Source organism: Chiloscyllium plagiosum, unplaced genomic scaffold (assembly GCF_037043375.1).
Source record: "Chiloscyllium plagiosum isolate Xiang-an unplaced genomic scaffold, Cpla_swu_hap1 HiC_scaffold_8, whole genome shotgun sequence".
Taxonomy (NCBI): domain Eukaryota; kingdom Metazoa; phylum Chordata; class Chondrichthyes; order Orectolobiformes; family Hemiscylliidae; genus Chiloscyllium; species Chiloscyllium plagiosum.
In genome coordinates this window covers 51,893,064-51,911,970 of record NW_028270146.1, presented here as the reverse complement: position 1 = coordinate 51,911,970, position 18,907 = coordinate 51,893,064, and the positions used below count along the sequence as shown (strand labels likewise).

The following is an 18,907-nucleotide window of genomic DNA, read 5'->3' as shown; positions in this document are numbered from 1 at the left end:
TCTGTCTGACTGCCTCTCTTTCTCCTCTCAAGTCTCTGACCATCGACTCCAAAGCCTTTCAGCTCTCTTGTAGATATTAGTCCCATTCTCCCACTCACTTTCTGTTTTACAGATCCATTTTCTTAAGTGGTCTTAGACCTTCACTTCTCCCAAGCAAACCCATGCAGTACGTGTTGTCTTTAAAACTAAAGGTGGACTTAAAGTTCTAAGAAATAAAATCTGCCTACCTTGTAACATGTACTTTCAAAGCAAAACTTTGGGATGGAAATGAAGTCTGTGATTCTTCGTTGCAAATGTGAGAATTCCTATAAATTCTGAACCTCTCCATGAGAATGTAGAGATGGAAATAGAACAGACATGCAAACAGCAAAACTTGTACTGCTTGTGGAGGACAGAGACTTAGAAATCTAATGGTTCTGGAACAGTGTCTCAGAATGAGTCAGTGCCTTCAAGACACCAAAGTAGCAAATAGAGCTCCAAACTGTTACACTGAGAATAAGAAATGCCTGATCTGAATTACATGCTGAAAGGATTCTAACAATAAAATGAAATATTTAGAGATAAACTGGGACATTCAAAATAAAAACTTCTTTATACAGTTCACTGATTCTTAATGGACCAGAGAAAGCAGAGGTGGACCCATCCTTTAACAAACCCAAATGGACATGGATTCAAGAGTACAAGGAAACTTGTAGGAAAAATTATCAGAAAACAGATCTTTATATGGAAGACTAATAACTGGACTGTAATCCCTAAGATTGTTTGAGGCATAAAGTACATAAAGGATAAAGATCTTGTAAATGTCGTACCTTAAGGATAAACTTAGCCTTCATTCCAATCCATTACGAACAGCATAGTTAAAGCACAAAATGGATTCACAAGAGAACACATTTCATCCAACTACAAGATCCTAACCATTATTTTAACAGACTTTGTTTACATCTGTTAGAAATTGCTGTTTCCATTTCCTGATCCAGCTGTTCAGCTATGCTGTGGTCTGTTCCTTACAAAGTATTGTCATTGGACCAATGTTGTAATGTCAGCACACTTGAGGGGTTATAGAGTTAGAATGAGATTTTTATTTTGAAACAGCACTATGGATTAATTTTTAAAAGGCTTTGCCACTGATTGAGCTTCATAAAATGTAATTAGGTATTATCCAATTAACTTTATTATCCAACCAACAATCTCTGATTAGGAGGCTCTGATTCAGCAGCTGAGTCTCAGCAAGTCCCATATTTTATGAAGGGAAAAGTTAATAGATGAAATATGACAAAACTATTCCTTGCAATATAATGTTTAAAATCATATACTCTAAATAAGGCAATGAATATGTCAGCCAAACAGAACATAGATTTTAGAGAGGAATAGTACTTTTTAGCAAGATATTTAAAAGAAAACATGCATTTAACATAGGGCTTTTCGAAAGAAAGGATGGCCCTAGCAGATAAAAAAAAAGGAGAAACATATAGAAGAGAGGGAGAAATTGAGAGTTTTTGAACTTCATAAGTTGACAATGAAAGAGGAAATCGACATATAATAGCGAAGGTGGTAGGTAAGAGTACTGATGAGAACAGAGATGAAAAGCAAACCTATCATCACCAAAAGCCTGGTAGGGATCTGTTTAAATATGTCCAAGCATTGCTAAAGTTTGACAAGAAGAATGTAGAAGCCTTTTTCATTTTATTTGAGAAAGTAGCTAAACAAATGAAATGGCCAGTGACCAATGACATTGTGGACTCAACAAAGTTGGCATATAGACCTAGTGAGGTATTTGAGTCAATATCAGAGAAGGTATTTGGGGAATATGCTGAGGTGAAAAAAGCCATCTTAAGTGCATATGAACTAATGCCAAAAGACAATATTTCAGGAATCTAAGGAGGGAACTTGATCAAATGTATACAGAGTTTGAAAGGATCAAACAAAGTACCTTTGATAGGTGTCTAAGAGGATTGAAAATAGATCAGACATATGACACTTTTAGAGAGCGTGTTATTTTGGAGGAGTTCTAAATTTCACTTCCTGAAATAGTCAGAACTCGTGTAGAAGAACAAAGAGTTAAACACGAGATTAGCAGCAGAAATGGCAAATGATTATGAGTTAGCTCGTAAATTAAAGTTTGGCCTCCAGCATCATAGAGTCATAGAGATGTACAGCATGGAAACAGACCCTTCGGTCCAACCCATCCATGCCGATCAGGTATCCCAACCCAATCTAGTCCCACCTGCCAGCACTGGATCCACAGCCCTCCAAACCCTTCCTATTCATATACCCATCCAATTGCCTCTTAAGTGTTGCAATTGTATCAGCCTCCACCACTTCCTCTGGCAGCTCATTCTATACATGTACCACCCTCTGCGTGAAGACATTGCCTCTTAGGTCTCTTTTATATCTTCCCCCTCTCACCCTAAACCTATAACCTCTAGTTCTGGACTCCCCCAGCCTAGGGGAAAAAATGTTGTCTACTTACCCTATCCATGCCCCTCATAATTTTGTAAACCTCTATAAGGTCATCCCTCAGCCTCCGACACTCCAGGGAAAACATCCCCAGCCTGTTCAGCCTCTCCCTCCAAGTCCTCAGCTCAAATCCTCCAACCCAGACAACAGCCTTGTAAATCTTTTCTGAACCCTTTCAAGTTGCACAACATCTTTCCGATAGGAAGGAGACCAGAATTGCACGCAATATTCCAGCAGTGGCCTAACCAATGTCCTGTACAGTCGCAACGTGATGTCCCAACTCCTGTACTCAATACTCTGACCAATAAAGGAAAGCATACCAAATGCCTTCTTCACTATCCTATCTACCTGCGACTCCACTTAATTTCAATCTGTGAGGTATAGAAATTGGGGAAAAGGGAAATCCTCAGATAGTAAAGGAAAAGGAGAGCTTATTGAAGATAATTAGATTAGATTACTTACAGTGTGGAAACAGGCCCTTCGGCCCAACAAGTCCACACCGCCCCACCGAAGCGCAACCCACCCATACCCCTACATTTACCCCTTACCTAACACTACGGGCAATTTCGCATGGCCAATTCACCTGACCTGCACATCTTTGGACTGTGGGAGGAAACCGGAGCACCCAGAGGAAACCCACGCAGACACGGGGAGAACGTGCAAACTCCACACAGTCAGTCGCCTGAAGCGGGAATTGAACCCAGGTCTCTGGCGCTGTGAGGCAGCAGTGCTAACCACTGTGCCACCGTGCCGCCCACAATAATAAAGTCAGTTTACCCACAGTTTAAAAAGGTAACCCATGAGAGGGGAAGAGAAGTAAAAATCTCAGGTGTTTTCACTGTAATAAAGTAAGATACATAAAGTCGCAGTGATGGTGGCTGAAGAAAAGCAGTGGGAAAGCAGATGTGGAAAAACAGGATAAGCTGTAGGGTTTTTTAAAGAGGTAAAAGAGATCCTGCTGGAAGCTAAAATGCTGCAAACAAATGTATAGCCTGGTCAGGATTGATTAATAAAAAAGAATTTATCTGTGTGGGTAACGTTTATTCATGTGCACTAGGAGGAAAAGGTAAAGAAATTAAAATTTTAAGTGATCGAGGAGCAAGTCAATTTTTGATGGTGAGAAATGAGGAGGCATATACTTTGGAAGGAGTATTGCCAGGAAAGGAGGTAATATGTGGAGTTCATGGTTAAAGAGTACTGTTCCATTGTATAAAGTGAGGTTGGAGAGTCTGGTGAAAAGTGGTGAGGTAGTGGGAGAAGTCATAGAGAAATTCTCTGTCCTGGAGATACAGCTTATCCTTGAGAATGATATAACTGAATCATAGGAGGGAGTGATGCCTACTGTGGTTGAAAAGCCCGTGGGAATTCAGGCAAATGAGATGTTACAAGAAGTAAATGCTGGGATTTTTTCTGACTGTGTGGTGACAAAGTCACAAAGCCACTAGTTGAAGCAGGAGGAGAAATGAAAGAATAAAGGTACAGAGGTTGAAGTTCAATAGTCAGAAATTTTATTGGTGAAATAGTTGAGAACAAAACAAGAACAGGTTGAGGACAAAGTGGATATTTTTCGTTCAGTGAGGTTAGTTAAATTTTAACAAAAAAATGAACAAAGTAAAGTAGCTATAGCAAAAAGCATACACAGAAGAAACATCTGAGTGTATGTCAGAATGTTATTATCTTAAAAATTAAGTCTTGATGAGGAAATAGAGACCATTACTTATTCAGGCAGATGAAACATTGGCAGAAGCTTATCAAACTATACTATTGGTGGGCTATCGAAAGAAGATGTTGAGGGTAGCACATTAGATGATACCAATGGAGTCATAGAGTCATAGAGACGTACAACACAGAAACAGACCCTTCGGTCCAACTCAGCCATGCTGACAAGATATCCCAACCTAATCTAGTCCCATTTGCCAGCACTTGGCCCATATGACTCTAAACCCTTCCTATTCATATACCCATTTAGATGCCTTTTAAATGTTGTAATTGTGCCAGCCTCTACCATTTCCTCTGACAGAAAGTGAGGACTGCAGATTCTGGAGAGTTAGAGTCAAAAAGTATGGTGCTGGAAAAGCACAGCAGGTCTGGCAGCATCCGAGGAGAAGGAGAAGGAGGGCATAAGCCCTTCATTAGGAATGTGAATGAGGGGGTGGGGGCGCAAGGGAGCTGAGAGATAAATAGAAGGGTGGGGGTGGGGTTGGGGGAAGGCACCTGGGAAGGTAATAGATAGATGCAGGTGGGGGGGGGTGGGGTTGATTGTGATAGGTCGGTGCGGAAAGGTGAAGTGGATAGGAGGGAATGATGATGGACAGGTACGGCAGGTCAAGAGGGCAGTGCGGAGCTGGGAGGTTGGATTTGGGATGAGGTGGGAGGATTGTTGATTTGGAAACTAGTGAAGTCACTGTTGATGCCATATTGTTGGAGGGTACCAAGACAGAAGATGAGGCATTCTTCCTCCCGTCATTGGATGGTTTGATTTGGCAGTAGAGGAGCCCAGGACTTGCGTGTCCTTGGTGGAGTGGGAGGGAGAATTGAAGTAGTCGGCAGTGGGGTTGTTGGGTTTGTGTGGCCCAGAGATGTTCTCTGAAGTGTTGTCTATCTCCCCTCTGGCAGCTCATTCCATACTCGCACCACCCTTTGTGTGAACAAGTTGCCCCTTAGGTCCCTTTTAAATTTTTCCCTTCTCACCAATCTCATGATTGATCAAGCTCAAAACCCTCATCTCATCCTCCTCCCATTATTCCTTGATTCCTTTAGCCCCAAGACTAAATCTACCTCCTTCTTGAAAGCACAATGCTTTGGCCTGAATCACTCCCAAAGGCTCACCACTCTCTGGGTGAAGTAATGTCTCCTCATCTGAGTCCTAATAGGTTTCCCCCTTATCATTAAACTATGATCCCTGGTTTGGGTTCCCCCAACAATGCGAACATCCTTCATTCATCTAACCGGTCTAGCCCTGTCAGAATTTTATACACCTCTATGAGATCCCCCCTCATTCTTCTAAACTCCGGTGAATTCAATCCTAACCAATTCAATCTCTCCTCAGTTGTCAGTCCTGCCAGCCCAGGAATCAACTTGGTAAACCTTCACTGCACTCCCTCTATAACAAAAACATCCTTCCTCAGATAATGAGATCACCCTTGTACCTGTATTTAAATCCTATGGCTATGAAGGCCAGCCTGTAGTTTGCCTTCTTTACTGCCTACTGCACGTGCACACTTACTTTCAATGACTGGTGCACAAGGACATCCAGATCTCATTAAGCATTTCCCACTCAATTTACGGCCAAACAATTATCTATCCTCCTAGTTTTGCTAGCAAATTGAATAACTCTATATTTATCCACATTATACTCCATCTGCCATCACCTTCCAAACCCATAACCACTTCCATCTCGAAGGGTAGCAGATACATGGGAACACCATCATCTTACATGTTCCCAACCAAACCCACTCATGATTCTGACTGGGAAATATCTTGCTGTTCCTTCAGTGTCAGTCTGTCAAATTATGGGAACCCCCTCTGTAACAGCATTATGGGATCTACCTACAGCAAATGGACTGCAGCGGTTTGAGAAGGTAGCTCACCACCACTTTCCCAAGGACAACTAGGGATAAGTAATTCATGCCTGCCCACATCCAGTGAATGAATTTTTAAAAATGGCTCGTTTCACCTTTGCTCAAATTGAGACGCCTTCTCCTTCCAATAGAGAAAAAAACACGCTCAAACAATGCCTTTATTTCAGTGAGGAAAAGCCAATGAAAACACCTGCATTTCAATGGCAATGCTCTCACCTGAGTTAACATGCCTGCTTTGAATTTCATTTAACTGTTAATAAGCCCCATTACACCTTCATACCAACCAAGTCTAACTAACCCTTTTTAAATTGATTTTCTTGCTTTGCAGACTTGATAACTGCAAGGTGAAATGCTTTGAATCTATGCATCTTTTCAGCAATGCTTACTTTTATACTGAAGTTTGTTGTGACTTAATAACTTGCATACTTCAACAAGACAGGCAGGTACATCCACATCAATGAGCAAAATGCATGAACTGTAGAGTCTCAACTTGTTTCAAAAAGCACAGACTTTACAAACAAAAAACAAATATTAACAAAACTTATATATTTTATCATGAGACATGGGCATTGCTGACAATGCCAGTATTTACAGTTTGTATCTAACTTGTCAGTCAGGTGTGGTCAACCAGCTTATTGAACTGCTGTTATGATTCCATCAATGGCTACACCTCTAATATTGCTTCATTGTATGTAATAAACTGTAGGACATGCTGAGGCCACACTGAATTATCACAGTCAACTGAAAACAGAAAGAGCAGTGCAGCTAATGACCATTATATTTTCATAAACACTGTGGAAGTATGAACTTGATGCCATTTTTGAATTCAATTCTTTAAGTTTTTAATTTTGTTTTATGATTTATTCAATAAGGTAGCTGATATAAATGTTACTTTACTCCATTTTCACTTCCATCAGAATGCTCAATACAAGAGCTGAGATAAGGATCCTACTGTGCATTGTTCTTGTAAACACTTTGTAATTATCCTTGCAAGGCCCTAAAGCATGGGAATAGTCCTTGGATAACTTTTACAACTGTTTTATAAAATGCTTTCTTTTCCCTCATTTAAAAGTTGCACATGAAGCTTTTCACTTTTAGTGTAACCTTCAATCTATTAGCAAAAAAATGGTACCGCGAGTTGTTTTTACATTACATTTTTTGGCTTGACCACACAAAGAAAATGATCATAAACCTTTTTAGAAGAACTTCATAACCAAGTCATATTTCAACTAAGAATTTTAGAGAACTAGCTACTGCTCAAGTATAGGAGCTCACTTCTCGGGTTTGCAGAGGTCTGACTTCTATGCCTGGTGTGAGGGATAGTATATTTAAAATTATTTTGACAAAGGCTAAATCTGTACACTAAGGATGAAAATATTGGTAGTTTAATGGTTACTTCAGCATCAATATAAAATCAGGATATGTTATATCACATCACAAATCACTTGTACACATTGGGATTCATTTTGCAATCATCCATATTTCCTGCCATGCTGTAAATGAAATGATGAATGTATACGAGGTGATGCTTCATCCAGTTTTTCCAAAACAACTTCAGATAACCAACTGTAGCACCAGTAGTGTATTGTCCACCTTCATACACTCAGATTTTAGTCTTCAACATAAAAGGAAACCATTCACTAATGAAAAATGTTCATTAACGCAAGCTCATCAATAAAGGCAGTGTCACACTGTAGTGAGAAACCATGGCATCAATGTCCAATTATTCATATAGCTGATGAAACATTCTATAACAATGCATTCAACATCAACATGAGTTGAAGGTGTAAATGACATTATCACCAATTCTTTTAAATAGTTTTGGTAATTTGATTATTTTAGTTTATGTTGTTTAAAACTGATTAAGAAGTGTTACTAAACTACCAACAAAAACCAAAATTATTGCTAGAATTCAGCAGGTCTGGCAGCATCTGTGGGGAGGAAGCAGTGTTAACATTTCGAGTCTGGTGACTCTACATTAGAACTGAAGTACTACTACCATCAACGTAAAAGGGAATAAGCTGAAATAAACTGCCTTGGCTAATACTCGAAAATGGCACATGATTTACAACAGGACTGGATGATATGGGCTTCAATATTACCTCCCCCCACCAAGAATGTTATGAACAACATCTATTTTATGAACAGGTGGCATGGTGGCTCAGTGGGTAGCACTGCTGCCTCACAGCATCAAGAACCTGACTTCAATTCCAGCCTTGGGTGACTGTCTATATGGAGTTTACATGTTCTCCCAGTGTCTGCCTGTGTGCTTTGGTTTCCTTCCACAAACTGCACAGTGTAGATTGGTCATGTTAAATTGTCCCATAGATTCAAGAGCAGTTTCTTCCCTGCTGTTATCAGATTTATGACTGGATCACTTATATATTTCTCTGCACCTTTTCAGTAGCTGTAACACTATATTCTGCATTATGTTCATTTACCCTTATGTACTTAAGTAAGGTATGTGTTGTCTGATTAGCATGCAAAGCAATACTTCACACTGTATCTCAGTACATGTGACAATAATAAATTAAATCAAATTAAATCAATGTACCAGTAAAAGGTCATTTGGGAGTAAGGAAAACTCAAAGCAAACTACAAAAACATTTTTACTGCCATGGACTACATTGAGATGTGGTTGAGTTTTCGTGGACAGGTCACATATGTCAGGTAATAGGAAGTAATAAACAGGCAGAATAAAACCAACGCCATTAATACCTTTTCCAGCATTTGAGAAACCTTTTATAAGAGTATTAATTGATTGTATAGGACCCTTCCCTAAAACAAAAAGTGGAAATCAATATTTGTTAACCATTATTTACACATAAATAAAAAGCGGGCAATACCACCAGTGCTTCATTGGAGGCTCTCTGATGATATTACCTAGTATGGTGATGAAATGTCTGACACGAACCTTCTAGCTCAGCGAGCGAACTTACATCCAGAACCTCAACCTGAGCTACAAATCTTCTCAAAACTCCATAATGGATGCATTACATGCTTTCCAGATGTTATTCCATTATGCAATATTACAGCTAAAAGGAAGTTAGAAGAAATATTTTATACTTGATATAGACTACCTAGAGAGATACAATCAGATCAAGGGTCAAATTCTGCATCAAAATTATTCAAGTAAGTTATAGATTACTTAGGAATAAAACAATTAAAATCAACAGCGTACCATTCAGAATTGCAAGGAACATTAGAAGGATGCCTCAAATTTTAAAGACCACGCTGGGGGTTTATGGTCAAGACTATCCAGAAGATTGGGATAGACGAATTCCATATGTAATTTTTGCAATTAGGATGCACCCTGTGATTCAGCTAAATTCAGTCCATTTGAATTAGTTTTCGGAATGAGGTGAGAGGGTGACTTAAATTAATTCAGGAAATATTGGTAAGTCAGAGTTTGATGACCATATATTTGGGATTTTGTTTCAGAGAAAGGTTAAATAGAGTGGGTGAGTTGGCTAGACAGCATTTGAAAGTACATGTTGAAACAAGAAGCAGAAAAGAAATGAAAAATTTGTTGTTTCAGTAGAGGAGATAAAGTGTTAATGTTACTACCAAAGGTAGATGAACCTTTAAAAGCAAGGTTTAGTGAGCCTTATCAAATTAAAAGGAAATTGAGTGAGGTGAATTATTTGATAAGAATGCCAGATAGAAAGAAAACTCACAGACCGTGTCATGTGAGTATGGTCAAATGGTATTTTGATCAGGAAGGAAAGCAAAGGACAATTTAGTATTTGTTACCACTCGGAGTGAATAAGCAAATCCAGATAAATTTGAATTTGATCATCTTCAAATTAAATTGGGTAAGGAGGAGTTTCTCAAAAATTGGGATAAATTATTGATAAATTCCAGAGGAAAATTGAAATGACCTGAAAGAGTTATTACAATCACGTGGAGAGATATGTGGGAATAAGCTAGGAAGTACTAACATGATTACACATGATGTAGATACAGGAAATTCTGTTCCAATTAAGCAACATCCTTATACACTTAACCCTTTAAAATTGGCAGATGTATAAAAAAAAAATTGAAAGCATGCTCAAATATAATTCAATCAAAGTGAGTTGTGGTCAATGGAATTTACCCATAATGATGGTGCCAAAACCAGATGATACCCAATATGTAGGTATTGACTACTGCAAAGTCAATGCAATTATAAAATCTGATTTATATCCTATTCTATGGCTGAAAGATTAATTGAGAAGGTGGGACAAGCAACTTATGTTTCAAAGCTGGACTAGCTTAAAGATTACTGGCAGATACTTTTATCTGAGAGAGCAAAGGAAATTTTGGCTTTTGTGACACCAAATAGAATTTACTAATTTCAAGTTAAAGCACTTAGTATGTAAAATGTACCATCCACATTTTAAAGACTAACCAATTCATTTCAGAATTACCCAATTGTGTGGCACACATAGATGATCTGGTTATTTTTAAAAATCACACAACACCAAGTTATAGTCCAATAGGTTTATTTTGAAGCACTAGCTTTCAGAGTGCTACTCCGTCAGGTGATTGCACCTGACCCCTTAATATTGTTGGAAAGGTTTATAGATAAAATTATGAGACTGTTTCGTTGGAGTTTATTGTTACAGCCATTTAATTTGAAAGTAATACATGTGGCAGGATAAGAGAAGGTAATTGCTGAAATATTGTCACGACTTTGATGAGGAAAGACAAAGATGTTCAGTGGCAGAAGGAATGGACTAAAATGGACTGTAATATTGAATGTGTGCATGCTTAGAGTCAATGTAATATATATGTATTGTATTGTACTAATAGTTCAAGACTAAAGAATTTTTAAAATGAACCATTTTTATACATTGATTTCTTTTTTGGGGGGGGGGGGGTCAGTGTGGTTTTAAGAAGTGTATTTTGTCCTTGTATTTTTTGAAGAGGGCTTTGAGACAATGGTTCAGAGTTGTCTCTTCTAAGCCAATAAAGTAAGCAGCTTGTGAGGCTCTGGGTTTTTTTTTAAAGTTAGAATAATTGAAGCAGCATGAATGGGTGGAGTCAGGCTCCCACAGAACCAGAGTTTTAATTTAGCTTTCTGCAGTTGTTGGGGGTTTGAAGTAAACTGTGGAAACTCTGATACATTTCCCTTGGCTGAAGCAAAAAGCTGGAGTGCTCTCTCTCTCTGCCAGAATTTTCTCTTGATCATCTTTTCTCTGGACTGGAGAAACATTGCACGTGAGACAATCTATTTTACTGAATCTGCCTTTGCCAAGAGTGTGTTTATGGGATGTTACTTCATTGGAACAATGGCTGTTTAATAGTTAAATGATTTATTCTTGTGTTAAGTTTTCCAATAAGAGATAAAGCTATACCAATTCTTCTTCCTTTTGTTTGTATTTTAACTGAGTATAAGAATAAAGTGTGTTTTGCTTCAAGCTGAGTAGCATGAACAATCAAATTATATTTGGAACACAGTACCTTACACTTGTCTTTAAATAAAGATCTAGACTATCGCCTCGATATATTTGAAGGGGATTTGGTCTGGTCCATAACAGTAATCCCAATCAGCTGCTGCCCCTATCTTTCTAAGAAGAAGATTGGATGTTTGGAAGTATAGGAAGGAACTTTGATAAATTACTGCATCTTGTCAATGGTACAGAGCTGTTACTTTGTGTTGGGTATGGAGGAAAATTTCTTATCATTTTTCCTTTGGACCTTTTGTTCTCATCACATTCTTATATATATTCAGACCCACCCTACATAGAACTATTGCACTTTGTTTCTTGAAAAAAATCAAAGAAAAGAAAATAATTCTGAATGTCAACTGGTCATCTCATTCATCTATTTATGTGAATTTGCGAAGTGTTTAGTTCAGCAATGGATATGTTTTAAATATGCATCCGATTTAAACAGGCTGAAAAAAACAGAAAGAAATTCAAATAAAAATCTATGTTTTTACAATCCAAAACACAGCCACTCTAAACTACTGAATAGTTTGTATCACAAATCACCAATAAAAAAACTGTGCAAAAGAGGAATTGAAATTGACGTTTAGTGCTTATCAGGGCTGGGAGTTAGAAATAGGAGAAACTCTCTTCTTTTCATGCAAATTAATGTTAGTTTTGTTATTAATAATCTAACTTGTTATATTGAAGTCAATACTCATAGTAAGAAACAAAAATTCAAATAGAAACCATTCAACTAACAGAACCGTAACATAACACACTTAGAAGTTAAGATTTTTTAATAAAGGCATTTTGCTTTGATCAGTAGAACAGTACTAGAATAGGTTTTTATATATCTTGGATAGCACTGTAATTTTATATCAAACAGTGATTGTATTTTTCTCCTTTACCTCCCATCCTAATCTTCCACTCCCACATCATTTTCTCTGCTTTGCTTTGGAAAGCTACCGTGAAGCTCCAATGGTTAACAGCAGTCCTTCCATATTTTACGTAATGGAGGAATGGGGCATATCTGGCTAACATGCGCTCATCAGGGATCACTGGAAAGGTAGGAATATTGGGCAGCCTATTGCCAATTTCAGCCACTAAAGCTAAGTAAGCATAGTTGCATGCTTACATTCAGAATCATATTGCTCTGTATAACTCAATGGCAGAGTCCAATATTTTGAAAAATAATATAGATCTAGATGCAAAAGTTTCAAGAGGAGTGACAATGATTGATTAAAAAGAATTGAGAATGTAAATCATATCAACAATTGTAAATTATTTGATGAGGTATCAAAATATATTTTACATTTATAATGGACAAGGTATATACTGAGAAATTCAAATGAGGTAAACATAGAAGATGGGAGCAGGAGAAGGGCATTTGGCCCTTTGAGCCTGCTCCACCACTCATCAGTATTATAGCTGATTGTCCAACTCAATAGCCTAATCCTGCTTTCTCCCCATAACCTTTGGTTCCATTTGCCCCAAATGCTATATTTAGCTGCGCCTTGAATACCTTCAATGTTTTGGCAACAACAACTTCCTGTGGCAATGAATTCCACAGGCTCACCATTCTTTGGGTGAAGAAATGTCTCCTCATCTCCATCCTAAATGGTCCACCCTGAATCATCAGAGTGTGACCCCTGGTTCTGGATGCACTCACCATTGGAAACATGCATCTTATAATTTTATAAGTCTCTACGAGATCCCCCGTCACTCATCTGAACTCCAGGTAAAACAATCCTAACCTAGTCAATCTCTCCTCATATGTAGTCCCGCCATTCCCGGAATCAGCCTGGTAAACCTTGGCTGCACTCCCTTAAGAGCAAGAGTATCCTTCCTCAGAAAAGGAGACCAAAACTGTACACAATATTCTAGATGTGGCCTCACCAAGACCCTGTATAATTGCCAACTTTAAAAAAAAATATTTACAGTAACACTTACTATGTGTTTATAAATTTCTGGTTAGTTTTCTTTCATATTCTAATTTTTCTCTTCATTTGAGTTTTTTAGTCATTTTTTAAAAACCTTTTTTTTGCATTCTGTCCAATTTTCTGACTTGTGTCACTTGTCTTTGCACAGTTATAGGCTTTTTCTTTAAGTTTGATACAATATTTAATCATCCTCGTTAGTCACTGATTGTGTGTCCATTCTTTTGAATTTTTCTTTCTCATTAGAATATCCCTGGAGTAGAATCCAGAGCATCCCCCAGATTAATGTTCTGAGGACGTGGATTTGAATCCCATCACCCCACCAATGGTGAAATGTGAATTCAATAAATTCTAGAATTAAAAGCTAGCTAATGGCCACGACATAATTGTTGGTCGTAAAAATTCAACTTGCTCAGTAATGTTGTTTAGGGAAGAAATTCTACCATCCTTACCTGGTCTGATCTGCCTGTAACTCCTGATCAACAACAGTGTTGTTGACTTTTAACTGCCCCCTGAAATGGCCTACCAAACAACTCAGTTAGGGCAATTAGAGCCAAGTAATAAATGCTAGCCCAGCCAGCCATGCCCATATTCCATCCTAATCAAAACAAAACTATTCCGTGTTTTGTGAAATATCTCCTTAAAAGGCTGCCATTGCATCTCCATTGACCAATCCTTTAACCTAAGCTGCCAATGCACTTTAGCCAACTCTGCTTTCATGCCCACAAAATTCCCCTTACTTAAAGTTAAAAAGATGTCTTGCACTCACTCCTCTCACCCACAACCTGAATGTAAAATTCAATCATATTAGGCTCGCTGCCATCTCCAGGCACTTTCACCATGAGATCATTAAGTAATCTTGTTGCACAGTGGCAGGTCTAGTATAGTCAATTCCAGAGCATAGAGTCATAGAACCATACCACACGGAAGCAGACAGACTCATCTGCACCAATCAGATATCCCAATCTGACCTCGTTTCATTTGCCAGCATTTCGTCCATATCCCTCTAAACCCTTCCATCGCATATATCCATCCAGATGCCTTTGAAATGTTGTAATTGTACCTGTTTCCGCCACTTCCTCTGGCAGTTAGTTCTATACAAGCACCACCCTCTGTGTGACAGTTACCCTTCAGGCCCTTTATAACTATTTCCCCTTTCACCTTAAACTGATGTCCTCTAGTTTTAGAAAAAGACTTAACTATTCACCCTATCCATGGCTCTCATGATGCAATAAACCTCTAAAAGGTCACCCCTCAGCCTCTGATGCTTCAGGGAAAAAAGCGCCAGCTTATTCAAACTCTCAGTATAACTCAAACCTTCCAGTTCCAAAGACATTCTTGTAAATGTTTTCTGAAATCTGTCAGGTTTAACAACATTCTTCCAATTTATGCAGTTGGCTGGAAGACCAGCCCCACCCAGTTCAGGTTGGGACCATTGTATTGGTACAGATTCCACTTTTCCCAGTAGTACTGTCTATGCCCCAAAGTACAGAACCTATTCCTCCCATAGCAGTCTTTGATCCATACATACACCTCTCTAATTTGATTTGCCCAATGCCAATTTGCATGTAGTTTACGTAATAATGCCAAGTTTATGACCTTTCAGGTTCTGGTTTTGAATTTGGCACCTAGTTCCACATACTGACAATGCTAACCTTATTTTTGGTGTACCTCTGATGCAGATATTAATGGACCATGACAACTGAATCCTCCTTCTCTCATTGAAAACTTCTTCCCAGTCTTGAGCAGATGTCCCAAACCTTGGTGCCAGACAAACAACACCGCTGCCTGGATTCTCACTAATTGTTACAGAAAATGGTGTCAATCCCACTGACTATACTGCTTTAATATATTCTTTTTCAGTACCACTTGAATGGTTTCCTGTACAATAGCTTCCATGATCAGTTAGCGCATTACCCTGGAGCCCTCTATCTCATCCAGACAACAAGTTGAAAGAACTTCAAACCTGTTGAACAATTCTAAAGTCTGAGTCTCCTCCTGCCTCTGGTCTCTTTTTAATGCCTCACTCACTGTCATAAACTCCTGCATCTGGATAGTAACCAATTCAGATAGTACTGTAAGCAATTCCCTGCAGAAATCATTCACAGACAATTGGAAATTATTTGCAGCAAACTACTAACAAGTGAACCACTTCGACTACGATGATTTCTGATAAAAGCATAGGAATATGACTGGATCCACTGGATCCACAAATCCAGGAGGAAAATATGCTCAGAATTAATCTGTTATATTTTGGTCAGCATAAAGATGCTGAACCTCTATTAGAAGCAGCCAAAGGAAATTATCATCATAATAGCTTGACTTGGTTAAAAAAAGATGTGCCAGATATCTTCAGATTCTTGTGGCCTTACAGAGGTGAGCTTGGTATCTTAAAGAGGCATTAGCTTCACAGGAAAACAAGTACTTGTGCATGAAGCTCTCTGCCATGACATATTGTCACAATTACACCAACAACATATGGGCATCGAACAGATGAAATGACTGGCATCTGATTCAGTCTATTGGCCAGGGATTAATGGTAAAATTGAAAGGTTAGTGAGGATTTGTGAGGCATGTCAGAGCTGCCAGTCACAATAACATAGATAGCCCCATACCCTCATGAGATTCGATCAGTTCCTGGGTCTAAAATCACCATTGTTCTGTTTATTGTGCATAAAGAGACAATGCATCTTAATCACTGATTATTTCTTCAAACTTCTAATTATCAGACAGATAAGAAACACTTCAGCCATGGACATGGCAGATATACTCAAGTGCCATTTTTAGTCTGTTCAGTACACCTTTAGAAATCATTTCACACAATTGGTTGGAGAATACAGGCAGCCTTTTCAGAGATGCATGTGCCAGATGGGGCATGAAACAGCTGATGTTCTCACTACATTACTTCAGATCAGTCTCATCAAGTGGATGATTCACAGAATGAAATCATTATCCAGAAGTGCAGGGAAACAAAACAAAGGCTTTTTTTTTTACCATGTTACACCTCAGAGCTCCATTTCTGGATATGGGTTTAACATTGCTAGTAGGGTTCATTTTCAGAAAGCACTACGAATAACATTGGTAAATCATTGTCGAGTCAAATTCTCCAAGATGCGGGACATACTTCTCAACAAAGGATGAAGATGATGCATGAGTGGCGTGCAGGTCCAGAACTACCTCGGCTATATGTAGGAAGAAAAGACAGAGTCAAACCCCACAAGGGTTTAACTTGCACAGATTTCCAAAGTTCACAATGAGCCCAGTGATGGAGTCATGACACCTAACAAAGCAATGCTGAGGCGATACCGAAGCTAGCTAAGGGAAGTGCACAATACATTAATTGTATACAATGAGAATGGAAGAACACTTCCAGATGGTGCATTAGAAGACCAGGACAACAATCAACACTCTGATGACATGCCTGCAGACGCAGAATAGCCAAGGGTAAAATCTACACTTGCAGAAGATTACACAATGACAAGAGATGTCAAACTGACGAGATGTCTTCTAGACTTCTATACCTATCAATTTCACAATCTCTACCTTTGTATAATTATTTAATAACTATTACCCAATGTTTTGGCATTTTATTTATGACATATGGGAACTCACTTTTGTAAAACAAAGGCAATATTGTATGATATCACTTATAGAACAATGCCCCTTCAAGGGATCAATATGCAAGTCATCCAAGTATCCGAATGTTATCACAAGATTGCAGGCACTCTGTACTATTGCACAGGTTGTGTCTGGAGATTACTCTGAACTGTATATATTAGTTTAACCCATCAGAGATCTTCAGGTAAATGGAATCCACATATCCAATTTGAGTTACATGTTGATAACACATTGATATTATTACAATGGCCTTCAGGACTTGCCTAGTGAGCAGTGATGCCACTCAGTCACTCTGGTCATGCAGTTTGAAGTCTCCTAACCAGAGTATACTCTTTCTCTTTTCCACTGTCAGTGCTTCTGAAATGTATTCAACGTGAAAGTGTATTGATTCTTCATAGAGCACTGTAGGTGTGATCAGCAGGAGATTTCCTTACCCCTGTTTGATCTGATTACATGAGGCTTCAAAGGTTCCGGTGTCAATGTTGAGAATTCAAAGGGCAGCTCCATCCTGACTGTATACCACTGTGCCAACATGTCTGGTGGGTCTGTCCTGCTGGTGGGAGAGGACACCACCCAGAAATATTGATAGTGGTGACTGGGATGTGTCTGAATGTTAATCTTTTGCAACCTTGCCAAATATGGTTCACTTCCTGTTTCTTGAATTGCAGGTGCTATATGGTATGAAGAATGGTTTTCACCCTGTTGTGATTTTGTTTGAAAAGAGGAAGTGCAATGCCGAAAGCTAATCATGAATGTTATTCTGAGGATGTCTGCAAATTTAAATTAAAAACTAAAAAAACCCAGTAATTTGGAAAACTGATGGGTGCATTATTCAGATAGAATCATCTTCAGTGGTGAGTCACCTGGTGGTCTAGGCTGCACTATTAATGCAGGAGATTGAAGAATAAAGAGACAGGGACAAGTGGCAGATACACTTATGAGGGATTGTGATAAAATTCATTTACATTTAATCCCCAATGCATGTAGTACAAGGTAGGTGGCACAGTGGTTAGCACTGCTGCCTCACAGCGCCTGAGACCCGGGTTCAATTCCCGCCTCAGGCGACTGACTGTGTGGAGTTTGCACGTTCTCCCCGTGTCTGCGTGGGTTTCCTCCGGGTGCTCCGGTTTCCTCCCACAGTCCAAAGATGTGCAGGTCAGGTGAATTGGCCATGCTAAATTGCCCGTAGTGTTAGGTAAGGGGTAAATGTAGGGGTATGGGTGGGTTGGGCTTCGGCGGGTCGGTGTGGACTTGTTGGGCCGAAGGGCCTGTTTCCACGCTGTAATCTAATCTAATCTAATCTAATCTAGTGTGACAAACTTCTGCAGCTCACACACAGTCAGTGTTTAAAAAGATTAGAAATTTCTCCCAAAGTTGTAAATCATTCAATATTATCTCCAAATGTTGATACACAGAGATAGAATTGGAAATCTCATTTGCACAGCTCAAAACAAGCTACAGTAAAAAAGTTACTAAATAGTAATAAATAGTCAGCATCTAAGCCATTGGAGATCTAAAGGATTTTCTCAATCATTTTATTATTTTTAGAATTAAATCCTGTTTTGTTATGCTGAACAGAACACAGCTCCTGTACTCTCCCATTACCAGATCATCAGCATCTAAATAACAACTGCTAAATTATCACACCCACTGGTCAAGATTGATAACAAATGGAGTTGGTTACAAAATGAATTATCAAGAAAGACATGTCAAGTTGTTACTTTACAGCTAAAGCCACAATTAATTTCTTGGTCACAACTAATAGATAACACTGAAGTTTATTTTATAATGTTATGTACTTAAAAGATGATGGATCCATTGGACTTGTTTTAATCAACCATTTGTTAGTCTACTACATGGATTTTGTGCCTTAAAATAGTGACGGTAAAGTGTTACTTTG

General features: G+C 38.7%; 1 protein-coding gene across 1 annotated transcript in view; it reads right to left on the bottom strand.

The window, feature by feature from the left end:
- Positions 1-18,907, bottom strand: part of LOC122553572 (5'-3' exonuclease PLD3-like) — an 80,423-nt gene that overhangs the window by 60,773 nt on the left and 743 nt on the right. The window lies entirely within an intron of this gene.